This window comes from Sander lucioperca, chromosome 1 (genome assembly GCF_008315115.2).
Source record: "Sander lucioperca isolate FBNREF2018 chromosome 1, SLUC_FBN_1.2, whole genome shotgun sequence".
NCBI classification, from domain to species: Eukaryota; Metazoa; Chordata; class Actinopteri; order Perciformes; family Percidae; genus Sander; species Sander lucioperca.
Window position 1 is genome coordinate 43916814 of NC_050173.1, and position 18062 is coordinate 43934875.

Consider the following 18062-nt stretch of genomic DNA (forward strand, 5'->3'; position numbering starts at 1 on the left):
ATGGTCTAAAGTACTTAATTAGAAAGCACAATGAATAACTCATCCCTCATCACGATCAGAGCGATTCAAGGCAACTTGTTGATTACTTAATATGGTAGAAAAAGGCAACTGCAAATAAAGGTTTTAACTGGAGTTCTAAAATCTCTTCTATGACAAATAAAATCTAATCTAAATCTAAACCCATCAACCAGAACCATTCAACACTTTAAGTTACAGTATGTGCTGGTACATCCAAAAAATAGGACCCGATAGGAAGATAGCTGTGCTGAATGACATGCAATGGCTTAATGGAACAATAAATGGCAAGGACACTAAAGAAGAGACCGATTGCACATCAGATGTCTGTGAACACCAGATCAAAACTAGTCAGGACATCAACTGGAAAGGGATCAATATTACTTTTGTACTTGCTTGTCTTTCACATGACTCAAGAAAAAGAGTCTACAGTCATGCTAGCAGCTCTGTGATGCCGTAATGCTCATTGTAAAGAAAACCTAACTTTTAAATAGATACTGAAGCCAAAGTATAGGTTGATGGGGATACAAGTTGAGAATATCACAAAAACTCACAAAGACAATATCTGCATTAAATCGCATGGTAATCCATCTATCAGATGTCGAGACATTTCACTCTGAACTGTATATGTCAACCTGCTGGTGCTAGAGAAAAAAGTCAGAGAGTCACCAAAGATTCATCCTCTGGGCACCATAAATATCTGCACCAAAGTTCATGGCAATCCATTTAATAGTTGCCGAGGCATCTCACTAGTAAAAAAAATTCCAACCTCACATGAAATGAAAAGTGAAAAGTCAGGCTCAGCAGGCTTCATCCTCTGTGGATCATGAATGTCTGTAGAAAATGTCACGCCAATCTATCCATTGCCATCCTCAGAAGCACATCGCCAGGATGGCTAAAACTAGTTTTAAGTCATTCTATTACCACACAGTGCAAACCTAACATGTTTAGTGCACTGCCCCAAGCAGGGAGAGCTAGAAAAAGTAGTAGAATGCTTTCTCTGCTTAGTTAGAATAAGAGTAGAAACTGAAAAGGGATCAGGGGGCACTCTGGAAGTTATGGATGGTCGGGTCATGCGGTGGATTAGACTGGGCAGAGTTACATAAAATGCTGGCTTTAGATTTTGAGAGCGTGTGAAAACACAAGGGGTGAGTGTCTGGAAGTATCTGTGGTGCTCTGTGTGTGTGGATGAGGCTCTGCTGGGTGTTAAAGAATTGGAACAAAATGTACAGCTCTTAACTCTGTGCAAGTGTGTCACTGTAAGTGTGCACAGCCACTGTGGGCTGTCAGAGCAGAGAGTATAATCGAGTGCGTGTCCTCCAGGTGTTTTCAAGTGTTTCCACTTGTGTGTGTGTGTGTGTGTGTGTGTGTGTGTGTGTGTGTGTGTGTGTGTGTGTGTGTGTGTGTGCATGAGTTGCGTGTTTCATGCTGACGGACGGGTGAGACCACATGAGAAGAGTCCCCTGTGGAGCCCAAAGACAGAAAAAGAGATAGAGAGCTGAAAGTGAAGACGGAGAAAAACAAGGACAGAGGAATAAGGTTAACTACTGTAGAATGAGAGTGAAAAAATGGCCGTGCATAAATTACAAATAAGACATTTACTAACATTTACAATTATGGAAAAGAGCACTGAGGAAAAAAGAGAACAGGTGGTATTCAGGAAAGAGAAAAGAGAAATAATGCCATAGGGCATTGAAGGGGAATGGTGATCGAAAGATAATCAAGAAATCCATATCAGGGAAAAGTCATGAGGAAGAGAGAGAAGATACAAGGAAATTGGCAGATAAAGAAAGATGAGACTGGAGAGCTAGAAAAAGAGAGACCGATTGAGAGAAATAAAGAGAAAGAAAAAGGGAAAGGGTGTTGTGAGGACCAGAGGGAAAACAGAAAAAAGTGATAAAGAAAGAGAGAGGAAACAGCGGGATCAGCTCAAGGACTCTGTGTCCCTGCCCTGCCATCTGTCATCGGTCCTCAGCATTCCTGCGGCTGCCGACCAGCGGGTCCCCACGGACCACGCCAACCATCCAGACCATCGCCATCAGTCTCCTGCCCAGGGCTGGGAGGAAGGTGGTCCCAAAACCTAGTGGATGACCACCAAGGGAGCCTTACCATAAAGCAAAAAACATTGTGACTGGGTACAGTGAGAGAGCATGCTGAAAATGTTAGCTGTGTTCTTCTGTCTCTCAGTGTCCTCCATGAGTTGTATCCCAAATATTTTAGTCATGTTACAAGACCACAGTTAAGTCAAAAAAGCTCTAAAGAGCTTCTTAACCCCTTTTAGCAAATTGTTTAAGTTTTACAGCCGTGCCATCCCCCTTGTTGGAAAAATGACAACAATGCATGTCCCTTGTTTACCTGCCACCCCCTCCCCCCCCTCTCTCTCCATCTCCTAGTAGCAGAGAGAGTGCAGGGGCAGAGGGGTAGTTGAATATGTTAGGCCTGAGTCATTGATCCTTTATCTGACTGAGGTTTTCAAGTTTGAATCTATGGCCCCGACCATGGCTCTGAAATATCAGTATCCTAACTGTGCTGTGTATTTATAAATCCATGGCACTGTTTTAGGTGCTGAAGTAGCAGATGGATTTGTAATTGCAACTTTTTCTCTAAATTCCGCCCTTCAGTATTGGCTTAGATCTGGGATGGGCTGGGGGGTATTACAAAGAGTCGTTCACGGGGCGGATTGCTTGTCACTGGTGAATGAAACGAACCGGGTCCGCCCCCCATGTTAAAATTGTACAAATCACCTACTGAGTATACTGCAGTATTTAACAGTCTGCTGGTAATGGCATAACTAATTGTTAATTTAGTATGCAGTATGCAATACATTATTGAGTATATAGTATGCAGTATGTAGTACGCAGTATGTTACTTGACCACAATCAAATGGCAGACAGACAAAGTTAGCAATGAGCTGGTAAAGAAAATGGAACAACTACAGAACCAGATATTTTCCCAGCATTTGGTGGAGACCAAACAGAGCTAAAAGCAGAGTGAATACAGAATATTGATGTTTAGGCTAACAGGCGGATAGAAACACAACTCTGATGGATGCTAATTTTGGTCTGTGTCTGCTGGATGTGTAAATAGATAATTGCTGAAATGTCGGCCATAACAACTTGCATCATTTTGGGGTCTTATTTTTTACGTTTATCTTTAACAGGGATATTACAGATTTTACAGCGTAATCTGATAAATCTCACACAATCAATTTTGATAATCACCTCGTGTGCAGTTTATGTTTTTTTTTAAATTTGCCTTGACTGGATGAAAAAAAGGTGTTGCTGAGGTAGAAGGAACCAATCTGGTATCAGTGTGATGTTTATAAAGTCACAAAAACATGTTCACATTCACATCTCGCCTACTTTTTAAAGGTCACGTAAATGTCATAGTTGCATTGTGATGCTTTTAAAGATCCGTGGCTGAGCTTCAACTCCTACACAAAGTTTTATTTATGTCAGACCTTGAAAAGATGAGAAAAAAAAAACTTTTGTTAAAGCAGCACTGAGTCACTTTTCACTCTGAGTTGTCTGTGCCGGTCCTTGACAACTATTGACTCAGTCAAGGAGAATCATTTGGTTTTTGGAACACAATTGTCCTTTGGGTAAAAGGAGAGGAGAAAGCCCCGCTCGGTACAGAAAATTGCTTCTCCATTGGGATGATCAAGGGAAGATTATTTTATAGCTGAATGCTGGCAAGTCCAATCTCCTCTAAAGTGTCTATTAAAAAGACACAAAGCTTCCTTGCTGTGAAAGGTGTAGCTTGTACTGACAAAAATCACCAAACATTGTTCATTTTATTATTGGACTTTTCTTTAAATTTTGTCTAAAGTCTAATAAGGATTGATGGATAAATAAACCAAAGTTTACTAAAAAAAACTACAGTGAATTAAAGGCACCAAAAGTCCAGTGGATGTGTAGGTGCCAAACAGAGTGAGGACCTCAGCAGCAGAGCAAGTGGAAATACAAGAAGCATGTCAGCAATTGAAGTATTTGGCAAAGCGGACAGAAACAGGGAATGATTTTTCATGTGTTGGAAGAGAAATGAAAATAGGACACTAAGGAAGCCCCCCCTCCACCACTCCTCCACATCATACCTCAGGAAATCTCTGGGGTACATGGGAAATGGAGGCTTGAGGTACATCATTCTTGTGCTTTATCACCTGTTCGCAACCATTATCAGTGGAAGACAGCCTCGCAAAGTCTGGCCTTGGCGATGAGCGAGCAGGGACAGGAGATATTTATCACCTCTGAGGTTGGCACCAAGGACAAGGCAGACCACACACAGACGCACACACACACACGCACGCACGCACGCACGCACGCACGCACACACACACACACACACACACACACACACACACACACACGCACACACAGAGTGCAGGTCACTACAACACCCAATTACTTGTGGATATATTTCTTTATCGTAGTAATATGTGTGGACAAAGCACATTCAACTAGATTAATGACACTATCAATCATGAACATAAGCAAGTAAATGAAATGTACATTTGATTGAAAAAAGTCTAAAACAAGTTTATGATCAGAGCACTCAACATAAGACAACCAATGTAACCAAGAACTATGTCTGATTAAGAAAGAATCCCAGTAATCTTTGTAAAAATTATCCTTAGTTATAAATCAAACCCATGAAAGATTTCATCAAAGAACTACAATTCATCAAGTCAAAAATACACCAAAATGCAATATTTTCCTGCCTGAAGATTTCCAGGATGATATCACTTTAGCAGCCACTTTAATCACCATGATCATTGGCCCATTATATGATAACTGGCTTTGTAGGTCTGATAGCTTCGTCTGGCTCTCCAGATAAGCACTACTGTATTTGTGTTGGAGCATGCTCTAACAACCCGTGACAGCTCGGGGTGGCACGTTTGGTCGCGTGCCAGAGATCATGGAGAGCAATCGCAGAACTTCATAAGCAATTACTCCAGCGTCACTGCAATAATGAGTCATGGAGGTGACGCTGCGGCAGGCTAAACTCTCCACAGGCGACACCGAGGACTCTCCCAACCACAGAGTCATGGGGGAGGTAAAACACAGACAACAGAGAGGAAAATTTACTGTGTACAATATGCCATTTACGGTACACTTTTTCAGGAAAAGTGCCCACCTGGAATTGAAATATTTTTTAATATTACTAAGCGATATTATATATTATATTATTATATTATATATTCAGTGTGAGGGAAAGAGACAACATGTTAATCGCATATTAGTTTCGGCATTAGACATCGATGTTTCATTTCCATTATTCAGTCACTGATCTAACATAATGGTTGCTATGCTTTTAAGCTCTTTAACCTAATATTTGCTCTAATAAGCAAGTTTGGATGACAGGAAAGACATTTAAAGTTTACACTGTCACATTCATGAATTGACTACAAATATTTTTTTGATGCTGTCAGGGGTCTCCTACACTCAGGAAACAATGAAACAACAAAAATAGGGTATTTATTGTGTTCATCTGGGCAAACTGCTGTTTAAACTTTGTAATTTTTTGAAAATACACAATGTATTGTCATACATTTCAGCTACACGTGCTACATGCAGAAACTACAACAAGAAAAACTACAAATAACTAATTATTTGAGAGGTAAAATTGTTAAGACAATCAATAAAACATTACAATAGAGATTGTATTCGCTGGGCAACAGCACATGACTTGTGTTGGTATATGCATATGCATTAAGCTCCTACAACACATGAAGTGGCTTTGCTCTATGGTAACATTATCGATTCAAGGTCTCAGCTTCGGTCATTGCCCTGCTGAAGTGTCCTTAAGCAGGTTACTGAACATCTGAATGCTTCAAGGGCTCAGCCCTATAAAACACAGACCTGTTATGGCTGACCCTGACCAACATGAAGACAGTCAGGGATAGGAGATTGTTTGAAAATTCCCGACCCTACAGGGATCAATAAAGTATCAGTTGGTACTTTGAAGGCATAATCTTACACCAGTGTTTTTTTTGTACAGCTATGTCTGGTTTTCTGATCCCTGTGCTTACACTAAAGGACATACCTAAGAATGGCTCATTAAATGCATCTGAGAGACAAAGGTATTGATGCAGACTTGAACATAATGAGTTGTGCAAAGACTTTGTAAATTCATGGACAAACATTTTACAAATGAATGAGATTTTGTTGTTTTATTGGTTATTATTAAAATAGAAAACCTGAATCATCCCCATTCTGATGAAAACAGTTGTTTTCCTGATCAGGATTTGAATATTACGTTTGTAAACGTGGATACAAGTCTTCCAAGATGATGGGAACTACTTCCTATCAGCTGTCACACCCCCTCAGAGTTTAAATCATGTGCATCTGTCTTGACAGTTCACTGAACTGCATCAGGCTAGAGGGCTAGAGATCTTTGATGGTGTATAACCTTGGAAGTAATTCACGTGACATCAGTCGAAAAAAACGCACGAGAAAACTGAACATAAATGGTGTCTTTCAGGTGCTCATTCTTGGTCTATTACAACCTTTTTAGCTTGTGTTTAATTCATTTTATTTTAGATATCTTCATATTTTGATGTTCATTGCCCATTTTATAATAACAGTAGCTGTTGGCAACCACCAGACAAACCCCTGAAATATCTAATATCAACTTCCTGTGGTTTATTGTCCATATTTTAACATAAATTATATCTATTACAACATTTGCTATTAGAATTCAAATCCTTCGCAATTTTAAAAATAATTGGTTAGCATGCAAAACGTTACAGTTCCTTGCAACTTTTAGCTGTAGTCTTTCAGTGCCACCTGGAAGTTATAGTTTCCTTTCAGCTCTCTATTATAAATAAGATGCTAAAGCTAACTAGCAAGCCAATTAGCTTTGTGGAGATGCGTTTATGTAACTGAGTAAAATAAAGCAGGTAATCCAGAGCCAAAGAGGTAGAATCACATTTAACCCTCTGCGGACAAAAGACGCAAGTCCAAGCCATGTTTGACAACAGTCCTACTCTAAAAGGGATATTATAACATTTCATTTTAGACATTTATTTACTATTATAGTCATATGTTAAGCTACTTTAGTGAACCCGAGACTTTTGTAAACTTATTTCAATCACCAAAACCATTGATTTTAGGTTTGTTTTCACAAGAGATTTGAGAAATTTCAAAAAAGCAAACATCAACTTTTCAGCTTTATGGGCCAAATTATCTCTATTCATTGCTCTGGAACAAATTTGGGCCTCACTGTCCAGAAAGCTGAGTTTGTTGTGAACATTTTGATATGAAACACACATTTATATGCATATACCCTTAAAAAGATATATGAAAATGCCCTTAGACCTCAGAGGGTTAAGTACACTGTTCATTGATTAAATCTAATATTATATCTGTCAATGTTTTGCTGTGAATGAACGATGGACCTGTATAAAATCTAAATTAACTATCAGACAAAGTAGTTTTTATACTTGTAGAAAAATAAAGTTTTTTCTTTTAAGCTTTTTTTATAACCACTTGTGAATCAATCTAATGAGATAACTGAGATCATGTTAGTTCATTCACACACAAATTAATTAATGCCTAATTATAACTGGCTTGTTGTGTGTTCTGCCAGATAGAAGACCTGAAAGCAATTATGTCCGAGTCAGATGTGACAAAGATTTGTTAAACTCTTTGTGGAACGAAATAATTGCTTCTGATAATTGCCTTTGAGAGGATCACACACAAATGACAAGTTAAATAAATGAACAATTAGATCTGTCAACTAATTAACAATTAACAACAATTATATAGAAAGCTATTTACTGATTTTATATGTATGTTTTTGTGCCTTAAAAATAGAGGAAGTGGGGCGGCCTCTAGCTCACCCAGTAAGAGTGTTCGCCCCATGTTGGCTGAGTCCTGCAGCGGCGCATAAAGGGAAAAGCCCCAAAAAAATAATCTTAAAAAAAAAAAATACAGTAAGTTAAGACAAATCAAAAAGTTCAGCTACACTTTACTTAAAGGTATCTACATAAGAGCGACATAACACTGTCATGAACGTGTCATAAACATTATAAACAAGTCATAAATGTTTATGACATAACGCTTCTTTTAGTAAGTGTCATTTGTTTTTTGTCATGACAAGTTATAGTTAGGGTTAGGGTTCATGTGTCATGACAGTGTCATGTGTTCATGACAGTGTCATGTCACTCTTATGTAGATACCTTCATGTAAAGTGTTAACAAAAGTTCTTTATTGTGTCTCTACAATGAGATAATGAGTGTGAACGACCACCGAGTGAGTCTGTTTTAGTGCAGAGCTATTCAAAAGATCTGTTTTGCTAAAACTTGGTTATCCATCAGTTTCTTTTGCAGGGTGATTTACCTTATCACACCTTTACCTAGTAATCTTCACACCCATTTTCATTTGTCCTATTTATACACTTCGTACATACCTGAGATGTGACTTCTAACACCTTTGAATCCTAACATACCAGAGCCAATTAACAGGTTAACTAATTAACAGGTTCATGTATCTCCCCCTGTAGTTCTGTATGCAAATGAACATGAAAATAAGCATCAATTGTGTCTGAAGCTGAACTTTTCTAAAAGAAAATCTACAGTACGTCTCAGCTCTTGTGAATAACTGAGCAAAGGCATCATGGAATATTGATACTTGACACTGTGTGTTCCCTTTTTTTGTATTTATGGTAATCAAGCAAAAGTAAGGTAAGCAAAAGTGATATTATATTTTACATAGAACTGGTAGTTAAAATTTCTTAGACAAGAGGCCGTAAGTTTAAAACTGAACTCTTCTAAATGCATGACTTGGAAAGGGGATTTGCTTTCACTGTCAAACAAGATCTATGTTTAGGAGAATCCATCAATACTAGATTTGCATTTTCAGTAGTAGTATTTCCCACATGACTGCAGATGCTAATGCGGCTCTCTCTTCAGCTCCGCAATAAAATTCTCCCATCATCCATGCAGCTAAAAGACTCTTTCACATTAATACAATAGTAGCTTCTGACATGGTTCTCATTTTACACAATTTGCCGTTCTATCTAAAAAACAATGATACGATCATTGCCATGATGACATCTGTTTGATAGGCATGTCATCTAAAGGATAAAAGAGAGACAAAAGATGTCTTGATGTTCATTTAAAAAATGTAGAAAACACCACTGGAAGTCATAAACCAAGCAGTGAGAGGTTCGGAATTTAAGCCTCCTGCATTTCCGACTCGCCGAGCTGTTGATAATCATAAGCTACAGAGCTTTACAAGCTAAAGTATTTCTCTAAGCGGGTCAACTACTTCTTTTTTTAGTAGCCGAGTTGTTTTTGAAACGTATTAGCCAAGGTAAACAGGGAGTCTACATTGTATCGCAAATTGCAGTACGGACTTGCAGAAAGTCATCTTTTCAAAGCTTGGAGCATCTTTGAGAGCACTGTGATGCTGCTGTCACCTGAACTAGGCATTACCATGAAAATCCCCATGGAGCTAAGCTGGCCGAGATCCTCCTCGGGTAAGTATTCTCAGCATTATGCATGGCCATATCCATAACACCCAAGACTCTGCTTCCCTCTCAACCCCCAGTTGTGCTTTTAGCTCCAATTTCGCCTCCTGCCTCTACGTTAATATCAATAACTATGATTCAATCCTCTGTGCCTCCTGATGGCTTTGAAAAGCCTCAGTGTATGAATTAGCTCGACGGATCTATGGCTTCCCGCTATGCGCCTCATCCATCCCTGCCACTCTCTGTGTATACTCATCGATCACATGGGGGAAATCTGATTTCAATGATAACTAACACTATAACTCAAACATGAGATCGCGGCAACCTCCGCGCCGTCACCCGTGGCTCGGATTTGTGGGCTTTGGAGTGTGTGAAATATGAAAATGCAATTCATGCCAATCCCTTTCTCAGCATGAGCGGTCACGCAGGAGCAAAGACAGTGCGTACATACAGAGTAGGACAGTGGAGCTCTGCATGGCTCAGATTAGGTTGCAATTTCTAAATGTGCATGCACAAGTGTGAAAAAGGCCTGCCATTCACATAAATTGTGTTCATCTGCAGTTAGATAGTCAAATGGCTTTACACACTTGCATTTTAACACGTTATATGACAAGTGATGCCACCAACGCATGGGCCATCAATGAAGACAAATACAGCTGTCAGATACAATTAATGCAGGGAAGTAAAAAGTACAGCATTTTCTTTGAAATTTTGTTGCGTGAGGTAGTTGAGTATTTGTAATATATATTACTCCACTACATTTCAGTAGGAACATTTCTAAACTTTACTCCACCTATGTATATTTGACATTAACAGTTAATGTGTGTAAGATAAAGAAGATAGAAGATTCAACACACAAACACATGGTGTTCTCATAACCAGATAAACAGCTGGGCAGTATATAATACTGGTTTAATTAGCTCTACAGGGGCCATTATCCCGCCTAATGAGTACTTGACTTACGTACTTTTGATACTTAAAATCCTTAACAAGCACCCATGTTTTGTTCTGCACAAGCTTGAAAATGACAAACCCAAAATAAAAATGCTATTGCTCTTAAACATTTTTAATTACAGCATGATTGTAGTCTTTTTTGAGAGCATTTCTCTTTAGAGTTTACTAATAAAAAGTCAAGAAGTTCAAGTGATGCTTGACTAAAATTTGCAGAGGCACAAACATTGTAAAAAAAAACCACCTTTTTTTATTTAATTTTTTTACTTTTCTATTTTATATGCACTTCAGTAAGAAAGAATCTTCATGTAGACACTAGTGTCAACATCCTGAGTCATCTTGTTACCACCTTCTGTTTCAAGGCCTAAAAGTCCTTCTGTCTAGAAGTAGAGGGAAGAGGGAACTTTAAATTTGCAAATCGAAATAGGATCTTATCCTTTCTTTGAATTCACTTGCTATATCTGTTGTATTTTATGAAGAGACACCAGGTGTTCCTCATATTTTATACATTCAACGAGACTTGGTGAACTCAAAAGAAAGTGTTCCACTTGAAAGCCAAACCGTCCATAATCCACAACTCTGACTGGCAGAGGAGATGAATAAAGATGCACTGCAGTGTGTGATCATCAACATATTTTTTATGCCTTGTCACGGAGCCAGCTGCAAACTCTGATGTCAAGTTTCACTTCTGACTTATTATAGCACAATGACAGTTGTACATCTGAATTTTCTCTCTCTCTCTCTCTCTCTCTCTCTCTCTCTCTTTCTCTCTCTCTTGCTCTCTCTCTCTCCTAAATTAAAGCCTGAATGGCCAAATATAATCAGATTATTTCATATAGTGATATTTTATCCTTCATCCCCAGTAACAGCTATATATTCCACCAACTCCAACTCTGTGTCCCAGTTCCTTACATACAACATTTTAGGTTTTAAGCCTGTAGTGTGTTCACATTGGAAAAGTGACAAGCTTAAGTGTATCAAAAGTTGTCAGTATGCAGATTCACTGGGCATTTAGACCAAAAATAGCACTAATACATACAATCACTAAACGGTTTAGGGCCAAAATACATTTCGGATCTGCTACTGCACTACGAACCACCCAGACCTCTCAGGTCGTCTGGGACAGGTCTGCTCTCTGTCCCCAGAGTCAGAACTAAACAGGGGGAAGCAGCGTTCAGTTTCTATGCTCCACATATCTGGAACAAACTCCCAGAAAACTGCAGGTCCGCCAAAAACTCAGTTCTTTTAAATCAAGGCTGAAAACCTTTCTTTTTGATGTTGCCTTTCTTTAATTTCTTATACTGCACTATACATTTTATTCTCGTATTTTATCTTATTTTAAAAAAAAACAGTAATGATATGTATTGTATCATTTCTGGTTAACATTGTGTGCTAATTTCTTATTTGCTAAATATAATATTTACATTTTGTGAACTATATATGGAAGGACAGTGTTACAAACTGAAGTTTAAAAAGGAGACTGTAACCATGCAATAAACAAAAAAATAGTCATACAATTGTTTTTTCAGTTCATCCATCAACGACAGTTATATTATGTGTCTATTTCTGGAGGGAATATAGCATTTTGAATTTCACACCAAAACAAATGATACACCCTTTTTGGCTCACACTTTTCTCCAAAAACTCCTACTTGTCACCCTCTATGAGTGGAAAGTAGGCGTAGTTGAGAGGAATTCAACTGTAAACAAGCAGAAAGGTGAGCAGTTTTTTGGTTATATTTTGGTGTTTATATTTTTTTCAGGCTGTGCTGCATGACTAACCCGTGGAGGAAGGCTAAAAGCTGCAATTATTATCTCAGAAATAGAAGTTAAAGCAGATACATTTAATATCTTGTTTACAAAATGTCCGGTTTTGCCCTAAAACATGTGACCTCCAATTTGAGAACCATAACTACGGCACATCCAACCAGTTAGGTCTGAAAAGTGTGACTGACTGCAGCAGAAATATCCCATCATGCCTTCCTCTTGACTGATTTTCAGTCATACCACACGCTCTGGCACACTTTCATGCTGAGGAAATGTTGGAGTATTTCGAGATGTCCTCTGATGTTCGCCAGGCGACCAGAGCCCTGCCTCTCCCACGGCTCTTTGAAGTTTTTTCCCGGGCGAAAACAGTGAAAGAAAGTGTAAGAAGTGAGCTGAGAATCGAGGTCAGCGCTGGATTCTCTGCGAGTTTTCTGTGGCAGCGAGGCACTCTGAACTCACCCCTTTTTCTCCCTGAATTTCAAGAAATGTAATCCCCATGTGATGGAAAAGAGAAAGAAACAAGAGGGAGAATGAAGGAAGGAAGGAAGGTGAGAATCAGAAAGACACCGGGAGAGACGGAAGGGGAGGATGAAAGAAAGAAAGGGGGAAAAGAAATTGGAAAATAGAGAGAGAAGAGTTGATTGTCCTTGAGGAAAAAAAAGGAAGTAGAGTGTGACGGCGGGGTTTCTGATGCTGACTCATCCATGTCAGTGACCTTGGCTAGCAGAGGAAGGGGACCCGCACAGAATATCAATGTTATCTCCTCTACAGTGGAGATGGGCCACACTTTACATGTTCTTAACCATGTTTGACAAAATCTGACAAATCATGGTTACAATAGGCTTCATAAAGAATATGCTGGTTACACTACACTTTGCATTAAAGGTGCTGTAGGTATGATTGTGAAGATCCAGGTCTTAGCCAAAGAATTTGAACATCAACAACTTCTCAGTCCCTCCCCCCTTTCTGCTAGAGGCCAAACGGTCTCCTAAGCCCCTCCCCCCACAAGGTAAAATGAATGTGTGTGCATGAGCAGTGATTGACACGCAGTTAGACACCCTCCCCTGGCCCTGATTGGTGTAAATTAACAGGGAGCAGTGGATTTTTGCAAATCACACTACAGGCTGTAGGTGGTGCCAGAGGAGATGGATTTTTCAGTCCCTCCAGGATTTTGCGATGTCGCAATCGCGCCAATTCATGCGAATTCAACCAATCACCGTGACTTTGGTGCGACTCGCAATTTTGACCAATCACCGCAACTTTTCCGCAAATTTGACCAATAACTGGAGTTTCAGTCCCACGTGCCAGACTTTACGTCACTATAATGTGACTCTAGGTGCCAATGACCAAGCGGGAGTGAGAGAGCGCTTGTTTCCGATATGAAGACGAGACTCGAACATCTCACATTTACCAACAAAACGTACAGCGAAAGACCGTGCAAAACATTTCAGACCGTCCTGCCAACCTGTATACATTTTAACATCAATGTACGCTCTAACGTTTTTTCACTCTAAAGTCAGCGGCTGCTGTTTCAATCCTGTCGGCTGTCTGCAGCGGGCGGGGGCGGGGCTGCTGCTCATACAGTTGCCCCCGCTACTGACGCGCACACACACAATCACACACGGTGGATGCAGGAAAAACCAGAGATGAGATGTACAGGATGACCTAAATTGAGGACGGCTATGCTCGTTATTGTAAGTGCAATGATAAGTTAAAGTCCAATAAGTACTTTATCAAACGGTATGAAAACCGTCATTCAATAAATTATTATTTTTTGTCTTAAATCCACCAGCCATTTTCATATTATACCAACATTTGGAGCATCCTGAGCCTTTTTGGTAAGGTTACTAGGAAATCTCAGCCCAGAGTAATTTTATTCTCTCCGAAACAAGTTTCCTTTTTATTTTTTAAAGAACTATACAAAAAAGAAAAAATCACAACTTTTTTTGCAACTTTCACTGTCTCCCGCAACTTCATTGCAATAAACATACAAAAGACATTGCAACTTTAATCGCAATTTTTTACAAAAGCTCCCGCAAAAGTAGGCATTTTGGGCCGCAACAATCTAAAAAAAAAAAAAAATCCTGGAGGGACAGATTTTTTTTTTAAATTAACTGCTTTATGTAGTTCTACTGGAACATAGAGTCAGTTTCAGCAAATATGACAGAAAGTTAGTTTTATAAGTCTTACCTACTGCATCTTTAACCTTCATCCTGGACTATACACCTGCTCATTGCACATGCTATATTTGTTTTGCACATTCTGCACTCAACCTATTCAGCCTCCTTTTACTTATGCTTAACAGCTATTTTGTATACATTTGTTTGTGTATTTATTGTTTATTTTATATAAATGTTTAATGTTTTTTTTTTTTTTAAATGTATGCACCAATCACCAAGGCAAATTCCTCTTAAGTGTACTGTGGCAATAAACCTTTTCTGATTCTGATATGGTAAATGTCTAATTTGGGAGATTTCCTGTTTCACAGTAAAAGTTGGTGTTTCTCGTCGCCTTTCTACTCCTGTCAGTAATGTTCATTTCTCCGCAGTTTGAATTTGGCCTGACATATATATTTGGTTCAGCTATTTAGACTCTGGATGGATGTAGCTTTTAAAGAGACTACACTTCAGGTACATTATTTGTGTAAAAGCAGTTGTTTTGGTGCACTTCCGTCCTGCTAAAAGCGTCCTTCAGCGAGACACTGGATCACCTCCACTACAGGCCTGCTGCTCTTTTTCTGATGTCTGACCTCAGAACAAAGGAAGGGCAGAAAAACGAACATTAACCTTGAACGGTATTTTTTTTTTTTTTCACTTTCATTGTCTTGGCTTTATGACGGCAAACAAATTCAGTCAAATCTGATGATTTTAGTGAGTCTATTTCCCTGAACCCTGAAAAAAATCAGCTGTAGCAAAACCCATTTCAATGCGCTCCTCGACTATAAGTGGATTGCTGATGTATCACGGGAGGCTGTCAAGGTAAGGTCAGTGAGGACGCTCTGATGTATTATTAGACAGAGAAGATGGATGTTGAAATTCTACTCCTGAGAGGGAGAATCATTAATGCAGTTTATTATGTCTTCGTAATGAACCTTGATGAAATTAGCATGTAAAAAAGGGAGATTTTCTATATAAAGCGGCGGATTATATGTTGGTGTATTTTAGTAAACCTGCATCAGAGTTCATATAAAGGTTTTCTCGGCCAATGTACAACTTTCCACATATTAACTGCATTAACTGTATTTTTCTTTTCTTTTAAGTAATCAGGGGCAAAAAAGTGGCTACAGTAAAACAAGTTACAAACCAAGAGGGCTTTTGGGCTTTATTTTGAAATAAAGACTGAGGAGAAAATTTGTGGAAGTACAAAGAACAAGAGTCATAGAAAGAGCAATACAGAACATCACTATTATACAGTAATGGTGTGCTGTCATTTGTTCTGACAGTTGATCTTTTAACTGGTACAGAGGATTATTACGGCGAGCAGAATGATGCTTAAGGACAAAGAAACAACGGATATGGCCCGTTTTGAGACAGTAACTTTTAAATCCCTTTATCCAAACATCCTTGTCTTGCTAAGTGCTCAGGATAAAAAAGACTGAGAGTGTCACTAAATTCTTCATGCAAGAAAAAAATATTTGTATAAAGCAAGCAGGGAGACAAAAGAATCACTCCAAATTCTCTTCAAACGCTTCCCATGCAGTCTGTCTGATAGGCCTCATTAACATCGGTTGTCCATGATTCACTTACTGAATGCATTCTGTCCCTAACCATGATCTTCAACTATGCCTCAAATACATCTCACAAAAAAAAATTAACTTTAACTTCCAGTAACCTTAAGAAATGGAAACAGTTTCTATTCAGTGCTATCTGAGCTTCAGAGTGTGCAGTGTACCCGGGCTTGATGACCACAAACATGTTTCCCAGCAGCCTCGTGTGTGAGCGCGGTTCTGTTTAAAATTGGATGTTTCACTTTGCAGAGAACTTTTCTTTATCTCGTCTGGTTTACTCCCTCTATTTGCTTTGGAGCAGTTAGATGGCCAACTGTTGCGGTCTTTAAAGCGTGTTAAAGTGCAACTTTCCATATAAGATGTGAGGTATAGAGACATAAAACGTTTGACTAGTTGCAGTTTGCCTTTGTCAGTGCTAGCTCTCTTAGGTTGGCTCAGAGTTTCAGAAACCTAAGTTCAAATTGCCCTACAGTAAGGGAACCTCTCCTTGATTTCAACTCCTTAACGCTGCACTTATCAATACTTTTTATAACCAGACAACTGCAGTTTCCTTCAGCACTGAAGGGCTTTTTTTAGCCTCTTTCAGCTCAATTGTCAAAATTTTATGAAAATGTAAAACTAAACAAAACTTGTAATATCTCTTTAGACCTGTTCACGTTAGAGATATGATAACACACACCCACGTACATGTAAAACGTAAACGTAAAACATACTGTATACACACATGCTGTCACATACAAACACTGCCTTGTTAGCGGCGGTCGGCCTCTCTTTCCTCCCTTGGTCCGAGTCGGTCAGCAGCACCAGTGAAGCCAGCCCTCGCTCTGACTTTCTGTCGGACTCGATGTCTGAGAGCCAGCGGCTGTGTATGACTCACAGTCAGCAAGATGCATTCACCGGCCGGTGCTGCGCACACACTGTACCAACACACAGCCAAATACACTGTGCATGAATCAGTATGCTGATGCATGTGACAGGAGCAGCTCACTCGGAAAATTAACCTTTATTCCTCGAGGCTGAACGGGGAATGCTGGTCGGTGGCTGACTATGTTAGCGCTGGGAAGAGAAACTTGTGTGTGCCAGGTTTTAGGAGGCTAACTGGACCTGGAGGGTGTCAGATGGGGAGTAAACTGATGTCAGAGCAGCTTAGATCGCTCAGCTGGCTGATGATAAAAATCTGGCGAGGAACTCCAGCTTGGCCACCAGACTGTAAAAATTAGACTGTTTATAGCATACAGTCAGGAGTCTGGAACGTTACTTTCTATATCCAGCATTGTTTCTGTAGAAGTCTAGTGACTGCTAGATCTTTATAGCAGCACTTTTTAATAGGGATAGACTGATTATCGGCCCTGGCTGATTATCGGTTTGTTTTTTGGCAGTTTGCAGATTATCTGTATCAACGTTTTATTTGCCTGATAACCGATAAAGTTAATTACATAAAAAGTGTGGCTCCGCTTCAGCTCTGTGTCTGTCCCTCTGCTTTAGTTTCACTCACCACGGAGTCTGACTTAATGTCCCACCCACAACACTATCTGACTATCTGTTACTGGGTATTATGTTGAAAGTTTATAATTTATTAAATAATTGCTTAAAGCATTTAAACAAAGTTTTGTGTTGCAGTTTGTTACATTCTAAAATCTTAATTTTGACTTGATACTTCATTTTCACTGTAAATGCATATTGGGTCTAAATATCGGTTTATTCGTTTCATTAACTACTAAGAATCTGTATCGGCATTGAAAAACCAGTATCGTTCGATAGCTACTTTTTATACACGGTTTTTTAGTATTCATAGAGCCCCTATTTTACTCCTTTTCAGCATCATATTTGTACTCTTGGGGTCTATTAGAATAGGTTTACATGCTTTGATGTTAAAAAAAACAGAGTAAGTTTCTCAAACTGCCTATTGTTGCAGCTCCTCCACCTGAAACAGTCTGTCTGAGCTTTTGGCCTTCCTGAAAAGCCCAGTCTGCTCTGATTGGTCAGCTGGCCCACTCAGTTGTGATTGGTCAACCAAATTCAAACAAGCCACTGCAGCGGGCTTTGCTTGCTCAGGCAGCACCAATGGGCAGCACATATGAAAAACTGGGCTGGCATTCTCCATTTGGAGAGAATTTTTTTTTATTTTTCTT

At 39.3% G+C, this 18062-nt stretch overlaps 1 protein-coding gene and 1 long non-coding RNA gene across 6 annotated transcripts in view; one reads left to right on the forward strand and one right to left on the reverse strand.

Annotated features, from left to right (window-relative positions):
* Positions 1-18062, reverse strand: part of LOC116062481 (complexin-1) — a 60702-nt gene that overhangs the window by 14697 nt on the left and 27943 nt on the right. The gene's annotated exons all lie outside the window — the stretch shown is intronic.
* LOC116062484 lies at positions 11046-17376 on the forward strand. Its single transcript, XR_004108011.1, has 3 exons — positions 11046-11056; positions 12263-12264; positions 17260-17376. It is a non-coding gene; the product is annotated as an uncharacterized LOC116062484 (long non-coding RNA).